We start from the raw sequence: 25,442 nt of genomic DNA, 5'->3' as shown, positions 1-25,442 counted from the left end.
CTTTGGTTTTCTTACTGCTGTCTTATTTAGGCATATGCGTAGATTTCCAATTCGATGTTTAACAAACTGTAGCTATCTGGACAAGTCATTAACTTGGGTGCGGATGGCGGACAAAATTAATATTTTTAGAACAGAATTTGGCTCTAAGTTAGACGAAGTAGTGCCATACAGTTGCCTGTTATCAGACTATGAAGCAATAATATCGGTTAGATAACAAACGTCTTGGGAGTCGAGCTGAGACTTTAAAGATTCCTAGTGCTCTGTTAGCCAAAGCCCCTTCCAGTATAAATGAATGAATAAGTTAGACTGGCCACAGTCTTCCTTCTTTTCGTTAGATATTTAGTCATGAAACAGACAAGCATTTCACTCCGTAATCAATCATTATAGATCAGTCGCGTCTGGTGCTAATGGTAAAGAGCGTCCCTGGAAACCGACAGGAATGGATCCTGGTCGCTCCACGGAGATTTTAATGTAGCCTTCAACTCTAACCTTTGTGAGTTGTTGCTAGGAATATGTGGTTCAGATTCCACTTTGAGCATTAGGTCTAACTTCCTAGGTTGGATAACTCAGATAGATTAGGGAAACAAAGGTCACCGAAGTGGCGTCCTATCGAAAGACTTGCGACTGGCCAGTGAGTGACACATATTATTATTATTATTATTATTATTATTATTATTATAGACCAGTCCACTATATCACATGGGAGTGCTTCATATACATAAACTGAAACAGATTCGCTGAAATGAAATGAATGGATGATGGGGAATGAGATCAATAGTGTTGCGATGATGTAAAATAATATGAGCGAGTACTGGTCAGAAATGATGAACCCTTAATGTAGTTAATGCATCTTGACTAATGACAATTTATGACATAGTGGCATTCGAATCCGGGTTCTCTGTTTTTCATAAGCTGTCGCCTCACCCATTCGATTATCTGAGCACGCATCAACCGTTACACTACCTGATTCAGTATGTCCTTGTCACTCGGCTTCCACCGGACGTTTTCCGTGCGCGCCCAAACAAGGGTTCTGGCGTCAGCTCGTGATAAGCGAGAATCCAGTCCTAATGTGGCACACATTTCCATAAATCAATAAATTTCTTTACATTGCGTGTTCTGTATTTCTCAGTAGGTCTCCCTAGTAAAACATTTAATGTGAGTGCATTTTCACTGGTCTCATCAACATCATCCATTCAGTTCATTTCAGCGAAGATAACCCAATTCATATAGAGAACGTGCAAAATAAAGCGGGCTGGGAAAACAGTTAATGCATCTTAAAATCAGCAACCCAACTTACATTATCAGCAGAAGATGCATGAAATACACTACGCAACAAACTGAAAGAATCTGTTTTCGGAGCCACGTAATTGCCTCCTGTTGCGACACATAAATTTAAAATTTGGCTCAAAGATGCCTACGACCTTGCTCTATAATGGTGCAAAAGCTTGGCGCCCTGCAACGTCACCCTCGAGCTTGGAGACGATGCAAACAGCAAGGTGTTGAAAGATGCAAAAATAAAAAAATAAAAATAGAAAGTTCATATGAACTATGAGGTGGGTTGTTGATGTCACATTGGCACCAAATCTCAGCATAAATCTTCACAATGCCACCGTGGACGTGTCACACGATGGGAAAGTAATATCACACACTCTTACCCACATTTCACCCCTTCCTTTGACGCCTCTGCAGTGGAGGTCAGAAGATGAATACATTTCAGATACATCGCCGCTTAGAATCAGCGCGGAAAGGCCTCGTGGGGTGGGACGTCAATGAAACCACCCCTTTCCATGGGGCGTTGATTCCCACGCACTTCGCGGTTGGAAATGCCAGTTCGTACGTTTCAACCCTTCTCTATGGACAATATGTGAGCTGTATCCCCATTGAACGCGATCGCACTCTTTTTGCTCTCTTGTAGAGGTCGGAACCACTAGGGGCCGTTCAAAATCATTCGACGAAATTGAATATGGTCCGAAGCAGCAAAGTGCACTTATGGCTTCTCAGGCCTCCTGTGGCGTGATAACGCGGGAGTGCAACATTAACATGAGCGTGAATGAAACGGCAAAGGTTCCTTCTAGACTTCCCCTCAGTTTGGCAACTCCCTCGGTGGGCACCCACGCAACTTTGTTGAGCACGTTAGAAATCAGAAATTTCGACACAAAATCAACCTGGCAGCTGCTCTAGCGCCTTAGGGTTGGGTAACTCCTACCTACAAGTGTTGTGGATTGGCAGGAGAGCCAACCCAGGCTTAATAGAGGAAGCCGAAAGGCACGCGTTTTAGCTCACGCAGGCTGGCGTGAGGTCTGGAACAGGACAAGGAATTTAGAACTTAGAAAAACGGACGCAGATGGTGGAATACTTAACTTTAATCCATTAATGTTGAACGTAGCTCTTGTCTGTACATTATTTACAGTATCAATAGTAACTGAACATGGCGCCTTGCTAGGTCGTAGCAAATGACGTAGCTGAAGGCTATGCTAACTATCGTCTTGGCAAATGAGAGCGTAATTTGTCAGTGAACCATCGCTAGCAAAGTCGGGTGTACAACTGGGGCGAGTGCTAGGAAGTCTCTCTAGACCTGCCGTGTGGCGGCGCTCGGTCTGCAATCACTGATAAGTGGCGACACGCGGGTCCGACGTATACTAACGGACCGCGGCCGATTTAAAGGCAACCACCTAGCAAGTGTGGTGTCTGGCGGTGACACCACAACAAGTGCTAGAGCAGACGAGGAGCTCAACTGATGTCGAAGTTTCGGACACGCACACCTGTAACATTTTCAACAAGATTGCGTCTGTAACACCGACGGTGTTGTCGAACTGGGGAGTCTTAGAGGGAACCTTTGCCGATTTAATCATGCACATGTTAGTCCTACACTCCCGCGTTATCACGCCACAGGAGGTCGAAAAACACGAGGTTTGAAGAGCCACACGTACACTTTGCTGCTTGCGATCACGTTCAGATTTCGTCAAATGGTTTAGAACAACCCCTAGCGGTTTCAACCTCTACAAGAGATCAAACATTGCGATCGTGCTGCACTCCATAGGGATGCGATCGTTTCCAATGGGGTTGCAGCCCCACAATATTCTCAGAGAAGGATTGAAATGTGCGACGGTATCATCAATGTCACAGGTTGTCAAGAACAGTTCCTGTTGCGCATCAGACTGCGAACTGTCGTCGTAAAATGCGAAATGTGTGTGGATCAATAACGTAGGGAAAGAAGTTGGCTCAATAATGCCATTTATGCCACACCCTGAGGTCTTTTCGTATCGGTTCTGAGCAGCGGTGTGTCTGCAGAGTTTCCATCGTCCACGCAAAAGAAAACCACGTGATTTTAGCATGGGTGTAATATGCATGTATGTATTAAGCCGGAGACCTAGGAACGACGGAGAGGCTTCGTCCCGCCGTAGCCCTCAGTGGTTCACAACCCCACAACAGGTCACAGCAGTCCACCCACCCTACCGCCGCCCCACACCGAATCCAGTGTTATTGTGTACCTGTGCGGTTCGGCCCCCAGTGGACGACCCTTCCACCTCTCCCCCCCCCCTCCCCCCTCCCCGCCGCCCTCCGGGAACGGCTCATACCAGAGGAGTGTTACCCCAAATGTTTGCGTGGTAGAATAATTATGGTGTACGCGTACGTGGAAACGGTGCTTGTGCAGAAATCGCCGACACAGTGTAACTGAGGCGGAATAATGGCACCCACCCCGCATTCACCGAGGTAGATGGGAAACCGTTTTATAAACCATCCCCAGGCTGGCCGGCACACTGCACCTCGACACTAATCGCCGTGCGGATTCGTTCCGGAGACCGGCACCCCTTCCCGCTGGGGAAACCGCGCGTTAGACCGCGCGGCTAGCCAGGTGGGCTGTGGGTGTAGTAGTTCTGATCTCCATCCCAGAGACGTCAAAAGAATGTGATAATGATGATTTTGGTTTGTGGGACGCTCAACGGCGTGATTGTCAGCGTCTGTGCAAATTCCCGAATTTTACATATTCCAGTACAGTCATTTTCTGAATAATGATGAAGGTGGAGAAAATCCTCACATCAGAACAAGCGGTCAAATGTGGGTAAGGGGGCTGTGACGAACTTATCATCGTGCAACACCTCCACGGTGGCAATGGGCAGGATTGTGGTGAAATTTGGTGCCAAAGTGAAACCATTAAACCATCTTGAAGCTCACATGAACTTCCGAGCTGCGACCTTTTTTGTGCATGTGTCGACACTTTATTGTCTGAAGTGTCGCCGAGCCCAAGGGTGACGCCTCTGGGAGCCACGCTTTTGCACAATTGCAGAGAAGGGGTTGTGGGCTCCTTCGAGTCAAATTTCAAACTTATGCGTCGCAATGGGAGGCAATTATGGGCTTTGCAAAACTGAGCCTTTAATTCTTTAGATCAGTGTTTTATTCGGGCCAGCTGTAGTTCGCCGGCCGGCCATAGTGGCCGTGCGGTTCTAGGCGCTACAGTCTGGAACCGCGCGACCGCTACGGTCGCAGGTTCGAATCCTGCCTCGGGCATGGATGTGTGTGATGTCCTTAGGTTAGTTAGGTTTAAGTAGTTCTAAGTTCTAGGGGACTGATGACCACAGCGGTTAAGTCCCATAGTGCTCATAGCCATTTGAACCTTCTTTTTTTTTTTCGGCCCACTCTGTGTACAGGGTGAACCAGAAATCCACAGACAAAATTTTTGTGGTTGTTGGTAGTTCCAGGAAGCTTTCTGATAACTTTGGAACAAGGTTTGGAAACAAACAAGAAATACTGTTGGAATTTGCGCATTTCTACTGATAATATCAGTGCAACACAGGTACAAAGACAAATGGCGTTAACAAATCAAACGAAATGCTTTTGCTCTTCAACGGGCCACCGGAGACCTCTAGTCCCTTAACCGACAATATTAAGAAACAAAATATTCAAAACAACCTCCGAAATTTTGTCGGTAGATTTAGCGCTCATCCTGTGTAGGCTAGTTTCTGGTATGATGAACCACGGCCGTCAATCAACTCTGTTCAACCAGTGGTGCTATTTCCCCAGACCTGAGAATCTCCGCTAATGTTAGTATGGCGTACAGTGGAATGAAACAACCGGGAAATTAATGTGGATGATGCGGTGGAGATCCCTGGGGCAGTCGCCATGCAAACAGAGGCACCACGTGTGTTTTCAAACGATGAAATTAAGATTTAACCGCGAAAGAGGCAGTCTTTGTATTGCACTGATTCTGTAGTGATCTGTATATAATTGCGTCAGGTCAGGGCGATTGAATACATCACTAACGAGTATTCGAGCTATTGAGGAAGTTAGTTCTACGGGGCTAAGTGAATGTAACGTTCTTGCAGGAAATTGGTTATAATTAAGTGAGCAGTTGTTTATTTTATAGAATGAATTGATACGAAAATCGCTCATCTATTTTCATTAGTTTTGCGCAGTGTAAAGTTCCTAGACCACTGCGTGAAGCTAACAACGATACTACTCGGACTTATACAGGGTGATTCAAAAAGAATAGCACAACTTTAGGAATTTAAAACTCTGCAACGACAAAAGGCAGAGCTAAGCACTATCTGTCGGCGAATTAAGGGAGCTATAAAGTTTCATTTAGTTGTACATTTGTTCGCTTGAGGCGCTGTTGACTAGGCGTCAGCGTCAGTTGATGCTAAGATGGCGACCGCTCAACAGAAAGCTTTTTGTGTTATTGAGTACGGCAGAAGTGAATCGACGACAGTTGTTCAGCGTGCATTTCGAACGAAGTATGGTGTTAAACCTCCCGATAGGTGGTGTATTAAACGTTGGTATAAACAGTTTACAGAGAATGGGTGTTTGTGCAAAGGGAAAAGTTCTGGACGGCCGAGAACGAGTGATGAAAATGTAGCACGCATCCAGCAAGCATTTGTTCGCAGCCCAGGAAAATCGACTCGCAGAGCTAGGAGAGAGCTGCAAATTCCACAATCAACTGTATGGAGAGTCCTACGAAAAAGGTTAGTTATGAAACCTGAACGTCAACTACCCGAGGCGATGGATCGGCCGCCAGGCAGCCCGTGACAGAGCACTTCATCACTGGCCTCCAAGAAGCCCTGATCTTACCGCCTGCGATTTTTTCTTATGGGGGTATGTTAAGGATATGATGTTTCGGCCACCTCTCCCAGCCACCATTGATGATTTGAAACGAGAAATAACAGCAGCTATCCAAACTGTTACGCCTGATATGCTACAGAGAGTGTGGAACGAGTTGGAGTATCAGGTTGATATTGCTCGTGTGTCTGGAGGGGGCCATATTGAACAACTCTGAACTTGTTTTTGAGTGAAAAAAATCTTTTTAAATAATCTTTGTAATGATGTATAACAGAAGGTTATATTATGTTTCTTTCATTAAATACACATTTTTAAAGTTGTGGTATTCTTTTTGAATCACCCTGTATAATCTCTGTGCATAAAAAGCAATGCCCTGACTGACTCACTGACTCATCATCGCCCGCCCCAGACCGCTAAGGACAGAACCTTGAAATCTGGAGAGGATGTGGCTCTTATACTGAAGGCATCCTTTAACAAGAGATTTTTATAATTACAACCCTAAGGGGATGAAACAGGGGATTTAGAGCTTTTTTTTTAAATGTCACTTAATTTCTCGGTTAAAGCAAAGGAATGTGTTTCAGCTTATTTGGAAATTTAACGTTATAAGGGTGAAACAGCGGGTGAAAGCTTTTTTCGAAAGTATATCATCATTATAGAACTAGTAAAGTATTTTTAAAGCGGCATCTATGAACATTAGTATTTGACTTCTCGATTACAAATAAAAAATACGTGTTTCAGTGTTTTCGGAAACTGAACTCCTAAGGTGGTGAAATAGGTATGAGATTTTTTATGAAAGTACATTCATCAAAAAAAGTTTTGCTTCACCTCGGTTCCGAGTGTTGCAGTACCTACACAGAAAACTGGAATATACATCAACATAAACATCATTTGCCCCCTTTTTATTGCTCATGGAAACCACACATTGCATGTTTTACCACAATACAGCGAGACCTTCGCTGGTGGTGGCCCACCACGGTCGCAGGTACGAATCCTGCCTCGCGCATGGATGTGTGTGATGTCCTTAGGTTAGTTAGGTTTAATTAGTTCCAAGTTCTAGGCGACTGATGACCTAAGATGTTAGGTCCCATAGTGCTCAGAGCCATTTGAACCATTTTTTTTTAAGGGTAGAGCCACGGGTCATAACACATCTGAAATGTGTTTAAAGTGCCGTCCATTCGAACCAGAGGTGACCGAGACGTGTAACCAATGGCACCCCATACCATCACGCCGGGTGATACGCCAGTATGGTGATGACGAATACACGCTTCCGATGTGCGTTCATCACGATGTCGCCAAACACGGATGCGACCATCATGATGCTGTAAACAGAACCTGGATTCATCCGAAAAAATGACGTTTTGCCATTCGTGCACCCAGGTTCGTCGATGAGTACACCATCGCAAGCGCTCCTGTCAGTGATGCAGCGTCAAGGGTAACCGCAGCCGCGGTCTCCGAGCTGATAGTCCATGCTGTTGCAAACGTCGTCGAACTGTTCGTGCAGATGGTTGTTGTCTTGCAAACGTCCCCATCTGTTGACTCAGGGATCGAGACGTGGCTGCACGATCCGTTACAGGCTTGCGGATAAGATTCATCTCGACTGCTAGTGATACGAGGCTAATGGGGATCCAGCACGGCGTTCCGTATTACCCTCCTGAACCCACCGATTCCATATTCTCCTAACAGTCTGGACAAACGCGAGCAGCAATGTCGCGATACGATAAACCGCAATCGCGATAGGCTACAATCCGACCTTTATCAAAGTCGGAAACGTGATGGTACGCATTTCTCCTCCTTACACGAGGCATCACAACAACGTTTCACCAGGGAACGCCGGTCAACTGCTGTTTGTGTATGAGAAATCGGTTGGAAACTTTCCTCATGTCAGCACGTTGTAGGTTTTGCCAACGGCGCCAACGTTGTGCGAATGCTCTGAAAAGCTAATCATTTGCATATCACAGCATCCTGTCGGTTAAATTTCGCGTCTGTAGCATGTCATCTTCGTGGTGTAGAAATTTTAATGTCCAGTAGTGTATTTAACAAACTGCAGACTGTATATGACTTTCTTAGTAAAATGAAGCCACCTTCCACATCTGCGATAAAGTGGCATGATTATAAACGTAGGCTTCCGTGGCCACTGTCACGTTCAATAACAGTTTTCTGGGTTTGTGACAGCATTGTCAATATATATAAAACTACCGACGTTTTGGTCCCTATTGCAAGCGACCTTCTTCAGAGTGTGAAGGTCGCTTGCAATAGGGACCGAAACGTCGATAGTTTTATATATATTGACAATGCGGTCACAAACCCAGAAAAATTTAATTGGAAGTGGCATAATATACGGATGTGGGGTGAGCAGAAACCACCTCACGTAACCGAACGTGTACGGGACTCGCCTAAGGTAAATATTATACCTGGGCATGCTTTAACATTATCTAATGCCTCAATCTCAACAGAACATGGACACAAAATTTATTTTCCAGCAAGATGGCGCGTCGCCACATTATCGTCGCGAAGTTCTCTGTAGAACTGTGCCGACTTGGAGTGGACGTGATGGAGCAATATCCTGGCCACCACGAGCACACGATTTAACCCCAGTGGACTTCTGTATATGGGGTTACATCAAAGACAGTGTTTATTCCTCCACTTCCGGGAAACATTAACGAAGTGCGACAACGGATGGCACAAACAGTTGCCACCACACATTAAGACTTTGTTTATAGGATTTGACAGGAAAATAACTACAGATGGAACATTTGTCGTGCTAGAAAAGGTAGCCAATTTGAACATTTGTAAATAAAACTTGAAGATATACTGGACTCAGTGCTGTATCAAACATTTCTCCCTGTAAGTTATTTACCTTCTTCACAATTAGAAGCTACTTTAGTGCAGCTAATTTATATAGCACAAGGCCATCTACAGTAAATGAGCCAAAAGCAGCCATTGAAAACGAATGTGCCAAAATACCAATTGCAACGATTAGGAACATGCTAGATTTCATAAGTCAGCGCTATCAACAATTTCTGGACCACAATGGCCAATAATTTGAAGACTTTCGATAAAAGAAAGTAAGTTCCGATCGGTCGCGAAATGGATACCACAGTGGAAACCTTATGAAGCTTTGCACAGATGTGTTGGGTAGTGCCTCTAGTATGACCGTCGATCGCATCAAGACGCTCTTTTCAGTTGTGAGCGCACTGTGAGCGAGTAAAGGTGCCTAGAACAACGATGTCTCCCGCCAAGTAGGAGGGCCCGCTGAGAGGCTTCGCCTTAATGAATGCAGCCCACCTAACACTTCTGTCACACACTTCTTTCTTCATGGCAATTCTCATCCGCACTCTGCGGGGGCAGTGAAGATGCTCCTGCAGCCTTGAATGGCAAGTTTTCGATCACCCACAACACAGCCCTAATTGGCTCGTCCAGAGTATCATCTCTGTTCACATGAAAGACTGCATACGAAGACAACACTTGGGCGAAGGCTACGCGCTATAGATGCGCGTAGTGAATTATAGGAAAGCACAAGCGGCTGCCTTCTATGACGATGGTGTTGGAAATTTGGTATAACGCTCCGACAAATGTCTAAGTCGGAGCGACGACTATGTAGAGAAGTATTTGGAAAGTGTACCTAAGTCCTGCAAATATAATGTTTCTGATTTGCACTGTGGTTTCCATTTATCGGCCAATCAGAACTTACTTTCTGGACAACCCTCGTAGATTTGTTCAAATTATTTTTAATTTTGAAATTTTTGCGTATCTTAATAAATATTAGTGCTGAAGTCATAAAAACAGTGTGTACATAGTTTGGGACACCCAGCAGGTGTCTTGCTTTCGGAATAAACCACACAGGAAAATGGGGTTAGGTGCCATGAGGCCAATTCGCATAAAAAACTCTGCTAAACTCCGTCCGAACAGGCCTCATAAGGCCCAAAGGCGCAGAATGACCGCCGTGTCGTCCTCATCCCTCAGGCATCGCTGCATGCGGGTATGGAGGGGCATGTGGTCAGCACACCGCCGTTGTGCTCACGGCCGTTGTCAGCTCTCGTCACCGGAGCTGCCAGTTCTCAGTCAAGTAGCTCATCAACTGTCCTTACAAGGGCTGAATGCACTCCGCTTGCCAAGAGCGCTCGACAGACCCGGACGACGACCCATCCAAGCGATAGCCAAGCCTGACAGCCCTTAAAATCGGTGGTCCATGTAACATCCACGAGACAAATTTTAGCTACAGTGCTACGAGAGGAAATTATGCCTCTAACAGTAATAAACATTATCTATCCTACGTATGAAAAACAGTGAAATAAATGATGATAAATATTAATTATTTATATAATATTTTATGATGTAATTGGGCATATCGATGTGTATCATACAAAGACAATGATAATTGTAAATTCCTTTTATGATCTGCGTTTGTCTTCCTTTGTTTTTACCTTCTGTTTTATGGCTTCTGTAGGTTGCGGACGCAAGACGTATATCAAACTGAGGTCTGTTCACGATCCACATAACAAACTTTTCTTCCTGATGTACGGAGCCGAAATTAACTACGCACGAGTTGCGAAGAATATTGTTTCAGGTAACATACGTCAGTGTTATGAACGGCTGATATTCGGTGGTTTTAATGATCATTTTACTGAAGATAACTGTTTCCATCATAATCAATAGTTGTATAGAATCTGTTGTATGAACTGTGATTTAGTGACACTTACAACACTTACAGACAACACTTTAACACAACGTTAACTTGGAGTTCTTTAGCCGGGAGAAAAATTATTTAGTAATTTCTCACTGTAATAAAATAAGATTATCATTTTCATTTACAAATTAGTTAAATACCAAACCACTGAATAACACAGCGAACGTCACATCCGACGGGAACAGGTGTTACCACTGCGGCATCAATATGAATGAATAAAGCCACAGGACTACAAGAGTGGACAAAGGAAAAATCTCTATTTCTGCAAATAAGTGTGCGGAACATCTGAGAATATGAATGTTATAATGTTTAAGAAAGAAGAAGTACTGAAATGATTGTCAGACATAGGCAATATCAATCATCAGTAAAACTGATGCACAAGCTTACAAATTACGCAATCACCTGATAATATCCATAACGAAAGTTACAAAATGTTTCCAGTGCCTTTTAGGAGAGAGAGAAGGAGATATCGTAAGCCGTTTCTGTTCGCAGATGGAAAAGTTATAACTGTATACGTGGATCCTATTAGCTCACAAAGAATAACGAATTCCAGTAGCATATCGCAAAGTATGCAGTCCAACAAGTTACTTTGGATGTAAATTATTTGAAAATACACATGTAACACGAGAAACATGACGGATAGCGAATGAATGTCATGATTAGCATTAGCAGCAAGTAACAGTTTGACCCAGTTGTACCAAACAGCGTTCTGAATCACCGAAAAACCACCATTTTCAACTGTAATTCAACACTACACCCAAGCAAGACTCAGATCCAAATGGGTAACTTCTCCTGTTTAGAACATGTCAGTGTAAATGTATTTCGCGGCCTGCACTTCGACTGGCGCGCCCCGATCAAAATTTTCGATTCGACCAACATATGGCACGCGATGTGGCGCAGAGATCTTTGCCGCTGATATAACGAAATTATGAAGGCAGTAGGAGCGCAAGGGGCCAGCATCTTTCAAAACTAGGTATAATTTATGCGTAAAATGACCACATTATACAGGTTTCACGGGTCTCATTTAAACTGAGTACGTTGAGTGCAAAGGTATGAAACTTTTCAAGTCGTGAACCAAGCAAACACTGTACTTCCTCCGGGCTTGACAGGTGGGCTTATCTGGCAGAAGGCATCGAAACGAATGAGGGTTACTTCACTTTGTACATAAGTTTCGCACATTCCTCATCCAACAACCGCTCGCCAATGCCTGTTCCGGCCACAGATGGTTTCTGTAGGTCGTTCCCATAAATAAGAAGCTTTGATGTTAATTATTGACTTAACTCTTAGCCAAACATATTAAATGAAATTTTGTGTGCATATTATCTGAACATTGCAGTCGACATTTTCGTATGTATCCAAAATTCAGCCTTTTGTGGGACTGTTTCTGACTAAAATATTTTCATCGTCAGCACAAGACGACATTTAGCATGTTCATACTTTGCCATGCTGATACGAAAAAAAAAAAAAATTGTTCTCATCACTAAGATATAAAGGATTGCGAAATTCTCGTAATTTTCTACGTAAGGATGGTGGTATGTACAATCTCAGCGCGTAGAGGCGTGAATAAAACAGTTAATAAGGCAGAAACCTGTTTCATGTACAGCGTGTGCATAAATCTTTCTTTGGTCACAAAAAGTGTAAGTAGGCTGTTTAGGTTTTTTTATTGGTAACGCCACCTCTGTATGAAAATCACTGGCTGTGCTGTGTGCAGTCTGTGGCTGCTTTGCATTGTTGTAATACTCGCCATTGTAGTGTTAGGCAGCTGGCTGTGAACAGCGCATAGCGTTGCTCAGTTGGAGGTTAGCCGCAAGCAGTGGTGGATGTGGGGAGAGAGATGGCGGAGTTTTGAAATTTGTCATGAACTGCTATATATATATATATATATATATATATATATATATATATATATATATATATATATATATATGATGACTATTAAGGTAAATACAACGTTTGTTCTCTATTAATATCTTTCATTTGCTAACTATCCCTATCAGTAGTTAGTGCCTTCCATAGTTTAAATCTTTTATTTAGCTGGCAGTAGTGGCGCTTGCTGTATTGCAGTAGTGGGAGTAACCAAGATTTTTGTGAGGTAAGTGATTTGTGAAAGGTATAGGTTAATGTTAGTCAGGGCCATTCTTTGGTAGGGATTATTGAAAGTCAGATTGCGTTGCGCTAAAAAATATTGTGTGTCAGTTTAAACACAGTCATGTATAATTGTTCAAAGGGGACGTTTCATATGTCGACCCTTAGCCGAGGATACCTCACTGGAATCTTCTGATTTTTTTTTCTTGTAGTTTGTGTAATTAGTGTAGATTTTGTTTATTGCTAGCGCGTAATTGTAGAGAGAATCTCCTTTGTAGTTGCAGTCTTTCATTGTTGTACAGTAAAACAGGTGTGGCATGCATGTAGATTTGCACCAAGTATTTCGCAGCTGCAATTAACTAGATATTATTTTCAGTGCTATGTTAATGTGTTCCCCTATTTTTGCTCTTCAAATTGTGTTTTTCTGTGTTGTCGTGTGAAATACTGTGACAATAATGGCGTGTGAAAAACGTAATACTAGGCTCCAAAGTAAACTGAGAAATGATAGTGAAAACGAAAGCAGTGTGTTAGCGCCACCGAGTAATGAATTAACTGATGTTCAAAGTAGTAATTTGGTAATTGTGCATAGGGAAATGGAGCGGGCGGCAAACAATGGCGTGGACAGTGAAACAATTAGTGAAGAGGGAAGCATTATCGATCGATCGGTCGGCAACAGCTCGCCTCAGGAATCGGGAATGACAGGACACAATTTTTCAAATATTGTAGACTCAGGTTTTGGGTCCTCACCGTTTTCTCAAATGAGTCAAGACACATTTTCTGCTTGTCAAAATGTGAATGTTGACGGTGAAAATGCACTGCAAAAAAGCATAGAGAAACAGATTCCAGACACTAATACATTATTATTGCAATTAATGCAACAAATGGGACAAAATCTTCGAAAGTTAGACACAGTGGAACAAAATCAGAGACAAACACAGCAAAAGCTTCAAAAGTTAGACACAATGGAACAAAATCTTAAAAAGTTAGACTCATTGGAGCAAACTCTTGAACAAACACGTGAGGATTTAACTACTGAGTTACATCACATTGAATCGAAATGTCAAAAAGTCTGTAATGACGTAAAAACACAAATTTGTGAGCATTTCCAACCTATTTTTTCGCGTCATGAAAATGCACTACAGAATCACGAAGCAGCCATAAAAGAACTGCAAACTACTGTTCATGAAAATCATGAGACCTTGCAAGCTAAATTTGACTCAGTTGCATCTACCGATTCGGTTACGCAACTTGCAAAAACTCAGGAAAACTTGAAGATTCGATTTCAACACAAATGGACACTCTGAAACTTGGTTCAGAAAAACATACTGAGGAAATGTGTTCACTATCGGAGAAAGTAGCCGAACTTTCGGATCAGGTCACTAACTTATCTACAAAGGTAGATGATGATCTGAATGACACAAGACCTGTAGCCTTCACTGACACAGAAGAGTATGAACAAATTAGAAAATTCAAACAAAATCAAAATCAAATCAATACACAGTACAAAAGAGAAATCCGGGAAGTACAAGATCAGCTGACACAGGTAATACAAGAATTACATATTTCAGAGGACACTCGCGCTCCAGTACGGGAAGAGGGACATAGAAATACGGAACAACCACAAAATAATAAAACAGGACATTTCGGAAATTATGAAAGAAATTGGCAAGGCGCATTGGATTTTGAGATGGAACCGCCGACACGACGTAACAATGACCGATATGCTACTCGCCGACACGATGATTTTGACTATAAGCTGTTCATTACTACACGTAAATTCAAAACGTTTAAGAATTCTGCCAACGACATTCATCCACAAGCGTGGCTCCATCAATTCTCTCATTGTTTTCCTCCCAACTGGTCATTAGACCACAGATTAGAATTTATGTGTGGCTACTTAGAGAATGAACCAGCTGTAAGAATGCGATCGGTCATTCACGATTGCCACAGTGAAGGAGAATTTTACCATGCCTTCCTCTCAGCATATTGGTCTCAAGCCACACAAGACCGAGCAAAACATAGCATCATAATGATGAAACGTTTCGAACAATCTGAATTTTCCAGTATTATGAAATATTTTGAAGACATGTTGCATAAGAATCAGTATCTTTCAAACCCATACAGCCCCTCAGAACTCATCCGAATTTGCTTAATCAAACTGCCTGAACATTTACGACATATTATTTTGGCAGGACGTTGCAAAGACGACATTGAAGCTTTTCAGGGACTGTTACAAGAACTGGAAATTGACACTCACAATCGCGGAACGCGAGAACAGGAACACAACAATTACAGGTCACATCTGTCACAATTCCGCGATGACAGAAATAATACACGACAAGGCTATTCTTATAACGTAAATCGTGTCCAAAACAGACACCACCCGTATGACAACCGTTGGCAGAGTAGTAATAATTACAGGGAAAGATCACCTCTCCGCGGTAATGACTATTACAGAGACAATCAGAGAAACAGACAATATGGGAACCAAAATAATTATTATTACGGGAGACAGAATAACTTTAGACGCAACGGTCCAGCGCGCAGTTACGATTCGGGGAGAAATGCTCCACCACTTAACCGACAAGAAAGAAACTACAGGAACTACCAACATGACGACAGACGATATGATCGTAACGACAGACCTGAATTCCATCAAAACTGGCGGGATTCAAACAGGGCACGTCCTTCTCATCAGAGTGAATTTGTAGAAGTTCGGTCTCATAATCCCAATAACGGCGCGCGCCAACAAAGAGACAGACAATGACTCGCACCGCAGGCTGCCACGTGCGCCGGCTGGCTCAGAGAAAAATAACTTAGACGCTAACCTTAAGAAAAATTCCAGTATTCTTTACCGACGTACACTGCATGACAATTGCATTCGAGTTGAAACTCTGCGTACTAGGAAGAGTAAAGGTTTACACCCCATTTCACATGTAAAACCGTTTATTGAAAGATAATCTGCTTTTAAACTTTGTCTTTGCCATAAAACTTTTCACTTCACATTTCTAGTATGCTTTGTCAGACTTAAGAAACTGTTAACATGCAACAATGTTTGAAGTTAAATATCCAATCAAGAACCAAGAGAACTTATTTAAACAGAAATTACGAATGCATTGTTATTGTGAACAGACGACACAGTGTTATTGTGTGTGTGCATTCTTGCTTGTTTGTTGCACGATTACGTAACGACTATAAGGCTCACATACTTAGAACATTTACCAGTACTGTTAATGAGTTTTTAATGCAACATTTTGGTTTATTTGAAAATACATTCTGAAATTAAAGTGCTTTCTGAGAGATACCAGATGACACAGAGGTTAGTTTATGTGACAGCTACACGATTTTATCACGACGCTACTAATGAGTGACAATTTACAATGTTGCTTTTGCAGTGTTTCTATTTTATTTCTGCACAGTGTTTCTGTATTATTCTGGAAAGTAAAACATGTTTTAGTAGTAACTTTTGTGGTATAGCTACAATGAGACAGCCTTTTTCGTGGCACAACAATACATTACAGTACAGTACTTTCTTCATCACAACAATAAACGTAATAACTATGGTATCCATACGCAAAGCATTTTACTTTCGTTTATGATGAGGTAAGTATATTGACTTCAGCAGAACTTTGCTTACAGAGGACGATAAATACGAGACTTCCACAGAGATTATCTTACAACATGACGCACAGTTTAGCGCTACAGTACACGTATTTGAGTGATTAATTTCGCACTTAAAACATTTTTTTTAAGATATTTGAAGTGCAATGATACAAGGGTTTTCAGTGATACATGTCATTCCATTGCTGTAATCTGCAACACCTGAGGGTATAATTACATTAATCCTCAGGGGGGTACACACTTACTTTGTGTATCATGTGTTTGGCAAGCACAAGGAGCCCTAGATAATATGGTATTTGCTTATACAACTTTACACATCGGTACCATATTTCTCCAACACAGTATTACACAGCTATCAGATCATTTAACTGAGAGACAAACATTTTTTTTACTACGTCAGTGACAGATGTTTAAGCAATTACACAGTTCGATACCTTCACACTTATGAAATTGTATTTTGTCTGTACTTTGTAAACTGTTCATATTTTTTTGGAACCATTGTGATACTATGAGAGCTTTGAATGATGTATTTGGTATGAGATCATGATTTTTAAGGTACGTTTGAGGTAGATGACACTATTGAAATGAGCAGAGAATATGTTTTAGGGTTTTGAAATTATTGCAGAAAGCTACGACGTTTTTGAGATTTGACTGAGGTGTTATGATGTTATTTTTACGACGACGATGTGTATTATGCTGTTGAGGTATGTTTATGATCAATAAGCTGATGCTATATAAGGAATGTGATTACGTGTTTATATGTATATGAATAATGAATAGAAGTTAGGGACTATGGTTTGTGAAAAAGGTTGTTGGAAACCAAGAATCGTACTTTAAGAGTTATGAAATGTGTGTATATGCGTGAATGTATCACAATGCTGGCGAAAATTTTTTGGACGCTGTTATATTTATAGGATTTTGTTTCTACAGATTTGTAACCCAAATTCTTGACCTGTGAAATATATTTATATGAGACTGTCACTGTAGCGGAAACTGGTGTCGTAAATATTTTGGTAAGAAAGTTCAGTGACCACCTGCACGTAATGCGTCGTGGGCACCCAGCTGAGCGGCCAGGTGTGCCAGCCGCCTTGAGAAAAAGCCATTAGGAGGTAGAAAAAAAAAAAGGGAGGCCATTATCCTCGCTATTGACGTTCCTTTGTAGAAAGCATCGCAAAAACGACACGGTTGAACTTGAAAACATATGATTACACTGTGGAGCTCTTAATTTATGATATTTCCTGAAATGAAATGATGAGAAACATTTCACATCTATTGTCTTTCTAGTTGAAAGATTGTTTACGGCACTATGAAATGCCATATGGCTAGTGAATGACGTTTCACGCCTTGCTTTGCTCATTTCGTTTAATATCTAGTTTCTAGCTGCACTGCAGCATTGGTTAAAATAAAAATTTATAGATGAACTAATACAAATATTTTCTGTCTACAGATCGAGTAAATAATAATTTTTTTCAAAAAAATGAGGGAGCACAAAAAGACATTTACCTTCACAGGAACTGCATACATAATTTTCTTTTCTAGTACTTAGTAATTTTTTGTATAATTAGCTTTTGTGGTGCACCACTTTAATTACATAGACATTAAGATGTGAATAGACATTTCCCTTATCTGCATTGTTGTCTTTAGTGTACTAGCTTGCGCTTTGTCATGTTTAGATATAATTTATTGCTTCTGCTGTTTGCCAGGCATAGTGCTACTGAATTTTAATTTGTGTTACTCTGTTAAGCCAGTTTTACTACTGATTTATTTTTCTTGTTTGCTGCTCATTGCCTTATATTAGTTGTAATTAATGCTGCTTGCTTCGCCATTTGTATTTTTGATCATTGCTGTTTGTGTTAATTGTTTTGTGCTGCTGCATTGCCTCGTCCCTTAGTTTAGCATCTGAGCTCAGTAGCTTTAAGTTAGCTTAAGAGGGGGTAGACTATATAAGAGACTGCGTTGCGATGAATTGGAAGAAATGCATTGAGAAGTCATACGAAAAAAGTACAGAAAACAGGTATAGATAGGACTTTTTGGAAATAGTGAGGAATGAAGGGAGGTCTCCGAGAAGTAAAGCAAGTTTTGTTTGCAAAATACTGCAGTAAAACAAACCCTGTCTTTTCCCCCTGTGTTATTCTGGTATGTGTTTGTGTACTCTTGTATATTTGTGTTTTTCCTGTCTTTATGTGTTTAGCTAATAAGAGTTATGTTGTAGAATTTTTCTGATAATATGTTATTTTCTTTGTAAAGATGTTTAGACATTATTTGTTCTGTTTTGTTTTAATGCTCATGTGTGAAATTAATGTTTCGAAACTATTCTCATTATTTTATGTATTTACTTATCTCATAATTCCTGTAACACTGATGTATATGTTTATTTCTATTCTGTTGTAAAACCTGTACTACAAATGTTATCTGTATTGTTATGTTCTTTAATGATGTATTTTGTACCTTTGTAATTGTATTCTCATGTTATAAAATTGTAATTGACACCAGTTTATCAAACTAAGTAACTTGTAAGCATTCATTTCACTGCACACATTTCTGTTGGTCATAGTATATGGACAATATGTGAGAAGTAGGGACTGTTAGTGTTTGCACGTGTGTTAATAATTCAGCAAGGGACTGGTTAACAGCATTGCTGGTTCTCAGGACAATTCAAAAACTTTGTGAGTGCACAAGTGGTGGTTATGGACTTGCTATATTATCCGCAAGACTCTTCAATGGTGATTGTGCACCTGCACAGTCACAACAGATGGCTGCTGGCCATCTCTACAAGGACTACAGTGGGTCTGCTCTGTGATGACCTACCCACCAATACTCTTCAAAACTTCGACTGACTCCGCTGTGGGTTTGCTCTGTTGTGGCCCATGACCTGTCTGCATGTCGAGAGTCAGCACTGTCTTTCCGTTGGAAGGACAACGCTACTTCTTCAAGACTGCATGGAAATCCACTACTTCCGTGTGCAATTTTTTTACTAATGAGACTTTGTGAAAAAAAACTGTAATTACTATTACGGTGAATGATCAGGACTATCTTTATGGACTGTGAGAAAATTTTAGCTTTTGACCAACATTGTATCAATAAGTGTGTGCATTTGATTTCTTTGTTATTGTAATTACGATTATGAAAAATTTTAACAAATATGTATTGGCCAGTGCCCAAAAAAATTTGTAAAATTTTTTGTGGGTAGCATGGGGGCTATGTAAGTTGGCTGTTTAGGTTTTTTTATTGGTAACGCCACCTCTGTATGAAAATCACTGGCTGTGCTGTGTGCAGTCTGTGGCTGCTTTGCATTGTTGTAATACTCGCCATTGTAGTGTTAGGCAGCTGGCTGTGAACAGCGCATAGCGTTGCTCAGTTGGAGGTTAGCCGCAAGCAGTGGTGGATGTGGGGAGAGAGATGGCGGAGTTTTGAAATTTGTCATGAACTGCTATATATATATATATATATATGTATATATATATATATATATATATATATGATGACTATTAAGGTAAATACAACGTTTGTTCTCTATTAATATCTTTCATTTGCTAACTATCCCTATCAGTAGTTAGTGCCTTCCATAGTTTAAATCTTTTATTTAGCTGGCAGTAGTGGCGCTTGCTGTATTGCAGTAGTGGGAGTAACCAAGATTTTTGTGAGGTAAGTGATTTGTGAAAAGTACAGGTTAATGTTAGTCAGGGCCATTCTCTTGTAGAGATTATTTAAAGTCAGATTGCGTTGCGCTAAAAAAAATATTGTGTGTCAGTTTAAGGACAGTCGTGTAAAATTGTTCAAAAAGGGGATGTTTCAAAAGTATTGCTAAGAAACTATGCTAGATACAGCTGTACAGTTTGTGGCAAATGATAGCTTAACTCTTAGCATTTTTTATTGATATACTTCCACATGGCTATGTGGCTAATTGCAAATGGTAGCTTAACTCATGAAGTTTTTATAGATTCACTTCTACATGTGCTCTTGCAGCGTACGTTTCTCTTTCGCTCTCTCTGTCTTGTTACTGGTAGTGTGATTTAGGAGTGCAGCTCTCACAATGGCATTAATGAAGGAGAAAGTTAATGTGTTTTGTGGTGTCATGAAAAACGGTCTGCTATTACAGTTCAGCGACAATTCCGAAGCGCCTATGATCGAGATACGCCAGATGTGGTGAGCAGCAAAGGATGGTACAAAAAATATAAAACACTGGCAGTGTTCAGTATTGGTGACAAGGCAAGACGCGGTAGACCTCGAGCGAGTAACGATACTGTTGGTAAGGAAACGGAGCACGTGTGGAAGCGTACCCATAAAAAATTTTATGAGTTAAGCTGCCATTTTCAGCAAACAGTATAGCTGTATCTAAGGTAGTTCCTTAGAAACGAATTTTTGTAATCACGGAAACATTTTATACTCACCCTGTAAATGTAATTATCACCCGCAGACAATGCAGTCATTCAATGACTAAATAGATAATTATACAGGCTGGTTTGCATTTTGATTTTCATTCTGTTCAGAAGATTGTGTTGCTAACAACGAGAAGCTGGCTACCAGCGATACCTTTCGCTTTGACTGCTGTGAACTGAGCGCAAAATTTCTCGACTGCAGCTCTGACATTCGCTGTATCGGTGCACTCACATTCCGAACTATTCATCGCTGCCGCTGTACATTTACAAATAAAAGACGTTCGAGTCATCTGTCGCACTGGATGCCAAGTTTTTGCTGCGTCATGACATTCAGATTGAAACGAAGTGCAGATGTGTACGCAGTGCACGACCCGCGTTAACGGTGGTTGTAATTTTTTCGCCTCCGCTAGCAGTTCGCGTTACGTAACGTGCCAGGAATGTCTCTGATCAGCGCTCCTGCTGCAGCTTCCTCCTTGCGGTGCCACTACTCAGTCGCTGCCGCTGTTCACTTTTTTCCTTAGTTGCGTCACGTTCCTCTTTTTACAAGTTCAGTGCGGTTCTTCTCGTTTCCGTTACGCATTGCAGAATGTCAATATCTCCCTTCACTATCCCGCCATCGCGTCGTGGTACCATCGGTTCAGTGCAGTGCTTATAGTCTTCAGGCAGGCAGTTGGTGCTGTGGTTCAAAACTCTGGCAGTACATTTGGCTGTTTCCTTAAATAATTCCCGGTAGCATTTCCTGATTCATTCATTGAAAATGATATGAAATCTGACACTGTTGGACAGCTGGAACGTCGTTAACATTCCGAAGGGTTGTTTTAAGATAGTAAGTAATACGTGTAATAAATCTGGCTAAAATCCTTCCAAGCGTTTAGAAAGAGTTTTTTTACCTATGACTTGGCCGACACATGCACATTTCACACGCATTTCGGATATACGAGGGGCGTTCAGAAAGTAAGCTCCGATCGGTCGCGAAATGGAAACGACTATGAAAATCCGATAAAGCTTTGCACAGATGTGTTGGGTAGTGTCTCTAGTATAACCCCAGTTAGCATCACGTCGCTCTTCTCATTTCTGAGCTCGCAGTGAGTGCGTAAAGATGTCTAGAAAATAGTGTCTGCCGTCAAGTACGAGGGCCTGGTGAGAAATTTCGCCTGAAGCTATGCAGCTAACATTACATAACTGTCGTGCTGTTTCTTCTTCAAGACAATTCTCAGCCGCATTCTGCAGGGGCAATGAAGATGCTCCTGCATCGTTTTCAAATGGAAATGTGAGATTACCCACAATACAGTCCGCAATTGTCTCCCCCTGAGTTTCATCTCTGGTCACATGAACCGCTGTCTTTGAAGACAACATTTTGACACAGACAACGAGGTGTAGGCCAGCGTGGAGAATTGGCGGAAAGCACTGGCGGCTGCCTTCTATGATGAGGCTACTGAAAAGTTGGTACAACGCTATGACAAAAGTCTAAGTCAGAACGGCGACTACGTAGAGAAGTAGCTGAAAGGTGTAGCTAATTGTTACAAGTAAAACATTTCTGATGTTCACTGTGGTTTCAATTTGGCAATCAATCGGAGCTTACTTTCTGAACAGGCCTCGTATTTAACACATTTCACACTTATTTCCTGATTCATTTATTGAAAATGATATGAAATCTGACACTGTTGGAGAGCTGGAACGTCGTTAACATTCCGAAGGGTTGTTTTAAGATAGTAAGTAATACGTGTAATAAATTTGGCTAAAATCCTTCCAAGCGTTTAGAAGGAGTTTTTTTACCTATGACTTGGCCGACACATGCACATTTCACACGCATTTCGGATATATTTAACACATTTCACACTTATTTGTACGCACATTTCATCTGTATTTCTAGCGAATTTCGTCCTGCAGTTTCTTTTTCAAGCAGCTCAATGTTTATGACGTCATGTCTCCTGATCTATGTGTCATACAATGACATAATTTTATATGGACATTCTGCGGCATATATGGATACTATCTGCGAAATGTGTAGTTAATTGAGTTAGTAGCAAAATAGTAACGGATTTAAACATTATCATGAGGCGGTAATTCCCGCATCTCACTGTTAATGACGACATCTCTCTTGAACTATGTGTACTACAATAATATTATTCTGCAGAAACATTCAGTTATACAATGTACGCAAAATGTGTTGCGAATACAGTTACTAACACAGAGGCTATAAAGCGAAACGTCATGCCTGATGCGACAGGTTTATGCACGAACAGCGAAAACCAGGTTCCCAGTAAACCTTGTTTTTCAATATTTTGGGTTCATCAGAGAGAAAAAAATCGAAAAGGTTGAAATTGTCTATGAAACTTGTTGCAAGTCATCAGGTGCTCTCTTTCTCAAATGCTGGATGTGTAAGGTCTGGATATTCGCGCTTCATGGGCCAAACTTCTTTACCTCCCGTATCACCCCCCCACCCCCTTCACCTATCCCAATGATAGGCGGTTCTTACCCTCTCAGCGACTCTTTCCAGAATGTGTACCGAGTTTGCTCGAAATCTGTCCAGTGAGTTACGAGAAGATATGGAACATACATATATACGTACATCCATTTTTATTATATATATGGACGTGCTATGAGTTACATCCAGTCACGCTAGAAACATGTTGCAAGCTTCATTAACCTCCCCGAATAGCCGAGTGTATCAACGCGCCGCTTACGGGATTCGGTAGGACAAGCATGCCCCGGATCGAAGCTCGGGCTGTACTCCCAACCCGGTTGGTAGATCATATCGGCCTGGTGCTGCAGTAAATGAGCTTTACACATATCACTGCTAAATGGAAAGGGCTTCGTTTTAGTAGTTGAGTGGCCTTTAATCTCTGTATATACAACTAAAAGGCAATGTCCCGCATAGATGACTGGCTGTCTGACCCTTCATCGCCCAGCCCAAACCGCAAAGGATGAAACTTAGAACTTGGAGAAGGTGTAGATCTTATACTGTAGTCGTCGTTTAAGATGGGATTTTTCGAAATTCCCTCCATAAGGGGGTGAAACAGGGGACGAACGCATTTTTTAAATGTCGCTATTGAGGCAATTTTGAAGCTAGACATACGAAAATTTGTATCTGGTTTTCTGACAAATAAAGAAATACGTGTTTCAGCATTTTTTGGAAATTTAACCCTATGGGGGTGAAATAGTGGCAGAAAGTTTTTTTTTTGAAAAAATATCATTTTTAAAGAACAACTAAAGTATTTTTAAACCTGCTTCTATGAACACTGGTATTTTACTTCTCCGTTACAGATAAAATAATACATGTTTCAGTGTTTTTGGAAATTCAACCCTATGGAGGATGAGGGTTTTTATGCAAATATTTCACTGTGCAAGCATTTTTGAGGCTGAATCTATGAAAATTTGCATTTGGATTATCTGTTGGAAATAAAATGTATGCATGTCGCTGTTTTTGGAAAATCAGCCCCGAATGGAGTGAAATAGAGGCTGAAACATTTTACGAAAAAACAACACCGAGAAGGAGTTCAAATGGCTCTGAGTACTACGGGACTTAACATCTGTCGTCATCAGTCCCCTAGAACGTACAACTACTTAACCTAAGGACATCACACACATCCATGCCCGAGGCAGGATTCGAACCTGCGACCGTAGCGGTCACGCGGTTCCAGACTGAAGCGCCTAGAACCGCACGGCCACACATGCCGGCGAGAAGGAGTTGTGCAACGTAAATGAACGTTCTTGGGCGTGTTTCTACCTCTGAAAGATGATGTCCATTCAAATCTCGCACCAGTCACGTAAGAGTGGCGCCAGTAGCGCCACTATGAGTACTCAAATCAGGTTTGCTTTAAATACACGCTGTAACGGTCGTGAGCGTCAGTTGCTTTTGAACCTGGACGTGGCGAGTTGGCGTTAGTCAAGAATGCCTTTAAGGCGACAAAGATGTCATTGTCAGCACCTCACTGTGTTTGAACGACGACGCGTAACAGCGTTTCGAGAAGCTGAATGTGCCTTCTGCGATACTGCAGAAAAATTTGATAGGAAAGTAGCCACTGTACATTATTGCTGGCAGCAATGGTCACGAGAATTTACAGTTGCGAGAAGACGGCCAAGTGGCACTACTGGGAGCAAAGATCATCGTTTTCATCGTGGGTCTCTGGTACATTGTACTGCATCTGCAGCAGCAATTTGAGCAACAGTTGGAACCACAGTGAAACAATGAACTTACAAATAGGTTACTTCAAGGACAGTTCCGAATCAGACGCTCTGTAGCGTGCATTCCACTGAACGCAAATCACCGCCATTTGCGATTTTGGTTGCGTCAAGCGAGAGTTCATTGGAGGACACGTTGAACGTCTGTTGTTTTTTCTGATGAAAGCTGGTTCTACATCGGTGCCAGTAATGGCCATGTGTTGGTTACTGGAAGGCCAGCTGAGGACCTGTACCCAACCAGTCTGTGTGCTAGATACACTAGACCTGCCCATGGCGTTAAGGTCTAGGGTGCGATTCCGTATGACTGCAGGTGCACTCTCGTGGTTATCCGACGCACCCTGACTGAAAAACTGTACGTCAATCTGGTGATTAGTCCTGTTGTGCTGCCTTCATCCACAGCATTGCAGTGGATATTTTGCAACAGTACAACT

This window comes from Schistocerca nitens, chromosome 5 (genome assembly GCF_023898315.1).
Source record: "Schistocerca nitens isolate TAMUIC-IGC-003100 chromosome 5, iqSchNite1.1, whole genome shotgun sequence".
In the NCBI taxonomy this organism is placed as follows: domain Eukaryota; kingdom Metazoa; phylum Arthropoda; class Insecta; order Orthoptera; family Acrididae; genus Schistocerca; species Schistocerca nitens.
The sequence above is the reverse complement of the archived record's forward strand: the minus strand, read 5'-3'. Positions refer to the sequence as shown.